A 6,853-nucleotide genomic window follows, 5' to 3' on the forward strand; every position below is an offset into this window, starting at 1 on the left:
TTTTTTTTTTTTTTTTGAGACATGGTTTCACTAAGTCATTAAATTGCCTGGTTGGTCTCAAACTGGTGATTCTCCTGCCTCAGCCTCAGAGTGCTGCAATTACACACACTGTCATTTGTATGTAACACATTGAACAACTAAACCCAGCCTTAATCCTCCTGGCCTTCACGGGGCACAGAGTTGGTCATGTCTGCCAGCCTATATCTCCTGACAACTAAGGACAATTTCTTTGGCCTGAAGGGCAATTTCTTGCCAATCAATCACCAAATACTGAGTGCCTTTGTCAGTAATAGCAACCATTTATTGAGTATCATACTAATTTTTCCAATAGTGCCTTCATTTACAAATGAAAAGAATGAAACATCAGGGAGATTTATTCTGCCAGCTAGTGTGTGTGTGTGTGTGTGTGTGTGTGTGTGTGTGTGTGCGTGTGCGCGTCCCCTACTGGGAATCTAACTCAGGGCCTTGCCAGGCAGGCTCTGCACCAGTGAGCTATTTTCTCTGTTGGAGTTTTGTTTTGTTGTTTGTTTTTTTTTTTGAGACAGGATCTCTTTGTAGTTCTTAAACTCACAACCATTCTCCTGCCTCAGCCTCCCGAGTGCTGGGATCACAGGTGTGAACCACCATGCACAGCTTTTGCCAGCTAATATTCATTAAGAGTTTGTCTAGGGCTGGGGATTTAGCTCAGTGGTTCCACTGCCTGCCTTGAAAGTGCAAGGACCCAAGTTCAATCCCAGATACCAAAAAAAAAAAAAAAAAGAGAGAGAGAGAGAGTTTGTCTATTACCAGTCAAGGCAATGTATTTACTCCACCTCAAAGCTATTAAGTGATCGGGTTAAAATTTGGACCCAGAGTTGCCTGGTCCTGTGCTCCATCTAGATTCATATAGGGGATGAGTCAAAACCCCTCAATCAAATATACTATTTCAAAGCAATCCACCCTCTTGTGAGGCCGAAGCAGGAGTGCTACAGGTTTGAGAGTAGCCTGAGCTATGTAGCAAGACCATGTCTCAAAAAACTAACTAAATAAACCAGCCACCTTAATGGGTGCCAGATCCATAAGTGAAAAATTCATGATTTCCCCTCCTTTCCTCACAGCTGTGCTATCCTAAATTCTAGGATAAATTAAATGTAAATGAATTACGAAGAAATATAGCAGAGGTGTAACTTAGTGGTAGTACTGTAGACAGGTACGTTAGTTAAAAATATTATGGGTAGTTAGGCAAGGATGGGCCCTGAGAGTCAATGCAAAAGACAACTTGTCTGGAGACCCATTTGTTGAAGGCGAGGCTTCAAGACAGAGACCTAGCCAGGCATGGTAGCACATGCCTGTAATCCCAGTACTCGGGAGGCTGAGGCAGGAGGATCACTGCGAGTTCGAGACCAGCCTGGGCTTCATAGTGAGTTCCAGGTCAGTCTCAACTACATAGTGAGACTCTGTCTCAAAAAACCAAAACAAGGGCTGGGGGTTTAGCTCAGTGATTCTGGTGACTGCCTCGAAAGCTCAAGGACCTGAGTTCGATCCCCGATACCAAACAAAACAAAACAAAAAGACAGAGAGACCTGACTATATTCACATACTTCCCCTAGGGATGAACAGCCAGAATTGATATTCCAGAGAGGCATCAATCACTCTGGGTGGGGGACCAAAAACTCTCTAGCTCATTCCTTCCTGGAAAATCCTTGTTCGGTCCATGTACGCTTGCTACAGGACTTGCTTTACTATTTGCTCCCCATTTAATCAATATTACCTAAGCAACTACATTTGTAATCTTATTGGCTGACCATAGTTTTGTCCCACCTTATACCCACCATGTTGTGATTTTCCGTTGGATCAGTACAACCTAACTGTATGTAATCTTATTAGTCCAGTACAATTTTGTCTTGACTCACTTTATACCTGACTCATCTCATGGCTTTGTTCTATAAAACTCCTTTGAGGGCCTAGATCTAGCCCACTGGTGGCCACTCAGGAAAAGGTCCTGAGTTTGATCTCCAGTACCAAGAAAAAAAAAAGGAAGAAACCTCCCTTGAGAAGCAAGGTCCATGGGTAATCCACTTTCTGGGACCCCTTCTGTCTCTCTTAGACAGAAGCTAACTTTCAATAAATTCTTCCTACTTTTAACCTGTTGTTCCTGGAACTTATTCTTCGATTTTAGAGAACACAAACTCAGTGTGTAAGACATCTAACAGGTTGGGAGTTATATTTCCCGTAGAGGTCCATATATCATATGCCCTATATCAGTAGAACTTAGCAAAGATGAGGCCCTAAGTCAGATACCCAACACCAAACAAAGTCGGGGGAAAGCAATGAAGGGTAGCACACACTTGGAACCCCACTCGGAGGCTGAGGCAGGAGGATCACAACTTTGAGTGTAGCCTGGGCAACTTAGTGACTTATGAAGACCCTGCCTCAATTTAAAAAATAAAAGGGCCTGGGGGTGTAGCTCAGTGGTATAGCACTCCTGGGTTCATATCCCGGTGTGTTGCGGGGGGTCCTTTTAGTGGTACTCACTGAAGTATTTATGGATGAATGATATCCACAAGACTGACTTCCAAAGGAGAGAAAAAAGCACATGGATGAGACCGGTAGCTGCACAGTAATGACTGTGAATCAAGCTTTTACCTTGTAGGCACATCTGCTATTTTCCATAGTTAAAAAATTAAAAACAAAGCAAATTCCAAGCCACTCCGGTGTGACACCATCCCCGCTGCTCCACAGAGATTGTGCCTGCCCTGCCGAGGGCCCACCTGGGTCTGAGCAGCCATATCCGGAGCCACTCTTTCCTGTGACTTGGCTTTTTTTTTTTTGGTACCGGGGATTGAACTTGGAACCTTGTGCTTGCGAGGCAGGCGGCAGCGACACTGAGCTACATCCCCAGCCCTGACTTGGCTTTGAGAAGACACACAGAGGTGACCGCCCTGAGTGGTTCTGGCCACTCCTCTCCACATCCTCTCCCGGGTCACTAACTCTGCCTGACCTCTCCATGCTGGACGTCTCGTCCCTTCCTGGCAGTCTTCGTGCAGTCTGATGGTTCCCCATACTGTGCTACACCACCCCCTTTTACTTATTTTTAATCTTTGCCACCATTTATTTCAGCTACATGCCCAGAAATCCATCTGATATACTGTTGTTGGCCAGAACACCTATCAGGCAGGGACCTGATACTACATCACAAGATGCTACACTTGATTGTGGCCAAAGGGCTGACGAGAGATTATCATTTTTTATTTTGAAACAGGATCTCATGCTAAACTGCCAGGCTTGGCCCAAAAGTTGTGATCTTCCTGCCTCAGCTTCTCAGAGGGTTGGGATTACAAGTGTGCACCACCAAACCCAGGTGAATGAAAGTTTTTGAAGCTCCAAAGCTTCCAGGAGAGTTGGAGAGATTTCATTTGCATGTTACCAAACCACCAGGAAGCAAACAAAAATGGCATAATTAGTGCAAAAGTGGGTAGGGCGGGCTGTGAGTGCAGCAGTTGAGAAGAATTAGCACCAGCTGTTGCTAAGAACACAGAAAATTCAAATGTCAGTTTCAAAGGGGAAAACAGATCCTGGAGATCAAAACTAAAGGTTCTGAAAGGCTTAAGCAGCAGCTCAGGATGCGGGCATTTTTCTTCTGTTCACTCAGGATTCTGCCAAAGCTCCCTTCAAACTCTCACTTAGGTTACAGAAATAATTTGCCTAAGGGGAAACCTGAATCTCATTCTCCCATTCACTGTCTGTTGAACTCAGAGCAAGCACATGTGCTCTCAGGGCCTGTTTCTCATTTAAAATGTAAGCTTGGGAGTGGACTTACGGGGTCTTTCTCACTGCAAAGATCTTTCAGAACTCAGCACATTGGCACACACTTGTAATTTCAGCTACTCAAGAGGCTGGAGCAGGAGTACAGCAAGTTTGAGGCCAGCCTGGGCAACTTGGTGAAAGTCTCCTCTTAAAATGATACACATCTGGGGGCCAGGGATTTAGCTCAGTGGTGCCACCGCCTGCTTCGAAAGCGCAAGGTCCCAAGTTCAATCCCTGGTACCAAGAAAAAAAATGATACACACCATTGATTCCAAAACTCTAGGAGGCTGAGCCAGAAGAATTCCAAGTTTAAGCACAGCTGGACAATTTAGCAACAGAGAATGACCCTGTGTCAAAATAAAAAATAGAACTAAGCATGTAGCATAGCATGTTGAAAAACCTCGGTTGATCCCCCAGGACCAAAGAGGGAAAAATAAAAAAGACTGTGGGTGGAGTTCAGTGTGAAGACCCTCAGTTCAATTCCCAGTATTGAAAATAACATCTTTTAAAGGGCTGGAGATGTAGCTCAGCTCTTCCTGTACAGGGTCAGCCTGGGTCCCACACCCACCCCGCATGGGCCTGTGCAGCGTCAGAGGAAGCCAGTCTGGTGCTCAGGGCCGGAAGCGCCTGCCCCTGAGTGAGGCAGAAGCTGTACCGGCGTGGGGTTCCGGTCCCAGACAGAGCCTTATTTTAGACCAACCGGAAAAACACAAGTTGTGGTTCCCACAACATCCCAGCCAGCCCCAGGAAGCTGGATACGACTGGCGGGTAAGACCTGAAGGTCTGTGTGCCCTCCCCCACAACACATTGGCAAGGAGGCTGAGGCAGGAGGACCACAGCACTAATCCTTAGGACACGCCTACCCCGACTTCTGGACCTAAACCCCAGGCGAAAAGTTATCCCTTTTAAAAAAAATAAAGTTAATTTGGAAAGGGTTGGGTCTTTTATTTTTCCTTTGAAATAAAGAAGTGCTGTTTAAAAAAAATTAAAATAAAGTTTATTTTATCCCAACTCCCCTCCCCTAAGCCCCCTCTTTTCCCTATATAAATAACCATTTCTCTCCAGCCCTGCTGGCCAAAACCCTACAAATTCTGGTCTTGGTTCCTCCTACTGGAAACCCCACCCTGCATATAAGGGGTATGGGACAGCGGGGAAGAGGTGCAGGGACAGAGGCTGGGGCTTGCAGGGGTCAGCACCGGCCCTGTTCTGAGGCATTGTTCAGGTATTTCCTCCTCTGGAAGTGTTGTGGGGGGGGAGACGGTGCAGGGCGGGCCTGGAAGTTCCCTGGGCCACCTGCCCAGCCTGCTCTTCCGGCGGGGCTGCCTGGGAAGGGCCTTGAGAACCTGCGTGTGCGTGTCCTGGACAACACAGCGTTCTCTAAGGACAGCCACCCCCGCCCCCGGGCTGTGTCCCTGGAGGAGCAGTGCCCCTGGGCCTCAGCACCACTCCCCAGAGAGGCCCTGGCTCCCAGGGATCCGAGAGAGCACCAACTTGCTTGGACCCAGTGTCAGGCTTCTGCAACCTCCTGTAAAGCCCCAGCTTCCGGATACAGCTGTTCCCAGCTGGAAGCAGGACCCGTGGGAACCGGACATGGGCGTGGAGTTAGATTCCCACAGGCGTATATTTAAACAGCAGACGTTGCTGCCTAGGCGGAGGCCTGACCCTAAGCAGGAGCTGGCAGCCAGGAGCCTAGTGTGGCTGGCTTAGGGTTCAAGATGCTTTTCTTTTCCCTCTTTCCTCTCTTCTTCTTCTGCATTCCCAGAGACTGGACCCAGCCAACATGCTCCACTACTGAACTACCCCTAGCCCTCATTTTCTTCTTCTGAGACAAAGTCAGCTAAGTTGCCCAGGCTGGCCTGGAATTTGCCATCCTCCTGCCTCAACCTCCAGAGCAGCTGGTCCTGATACAGGAGATGAAACAGGAAATCTTATATCTCCCAACCTGTTAGATGTCTGATACACCGAGTTAGTGTTCTCTAAAATTCAAAGAATGAAATGCAGGAACAGTGGAGGTTAAGAGGAAGATATTTATTGATGAGAACTCCTGAGAGGCAGGAGGGGACCTGAGTGGGTAGCCGGGGACCCCACTTTACAGGGAAGTTTACACAGCAAAACCCATGCGCGTACACCATGGGTTACAGCTACGATTCACCAAGGTTACAAGTATGGTCGCTCAGGTAAGAGTGATCGAATGGGGAAATAAGTCACCTAACAAGGGTGCATGGAAAGAACAAAGACTTCCAGGAAATGATGGGTCCAGAGGTCTTGGACACCCACAGGGTGACTGATGTGTATCTAGACTTCATTAGGCTCAGTGTTTGTCTTTTGAGGAGGTATTCGGGCCGGTCATCTTGGCTTTATCTTGAGGCCTGGTCTCCAACAGATGTGTCTCCCGCCACAGTTGTGTGTTTCACCTTTGTACTGACTCTCGAGGACCTAGGCCTTATCTGACTGCCTGTAACTCTTCTATCCGACTTAGCTGTCTATAACAGTATTAAAGGTGTACAGCACCCCACGCAGCTAGAAAGTTTTGAGTTGATATTGAGAGAGTTCCCACAAAAATCCCAACACCTACATTCTCTAGGGCTGGGGATTTAGCTCAGGGGCACTGTGCCTGCCTTGTAAGCCCAAGGTCCTGAGTTTGATCCCTGTTTTTTTTTTTTTAAAGTTATACATTCTCTGGAAGAATCAGAAGAATGGCCAATCTTGTCACTGAGCTTTTGACTCTGTTTCTCTCATGCTGCCTGGAGGGGAGCATGACCTCCCCTCACCGCCCATTGGACGGGGACGGTCTGCTTCCCTATCCTCCCTGGCTGTCAAACCTCCACTCTCCACTCAAACGTGGGTGCAGCCAGGCAGGCAGTGTGGTGTCCTCCCCCAGTCCCTCCCTTGAGGATGATATTGCCTTTTTGGTTTGGTTTGGTTATTTTGCTACCAGGGATCGAACTTGGGACCTTGCACTTACAAGGCAGGTGGTGGCACCACTGAGCTAAATCCATGAGGCCTGGATGCTATCGCCTTTTTCTTTTCTTTTCTTTTTTTTTTTTTTTTTTTTTTTTTCTTGGTT

This window comes from Fukomys damarensis, unplaced genomic scaffold (genome assembly GCF_012274545.1).
Source record: "Fukomys damarensis isolate Sample0158 unplaced genomic scaffold, DMR_v1.0_HiC HiC_scaffold_25, whole genome shotgun sequence".
NCBI lineage: Eukaryota > Metazoa > Chordata > Mammalia > Rodentia > Bathyergidae > Fukomys > Fukomys damarensis.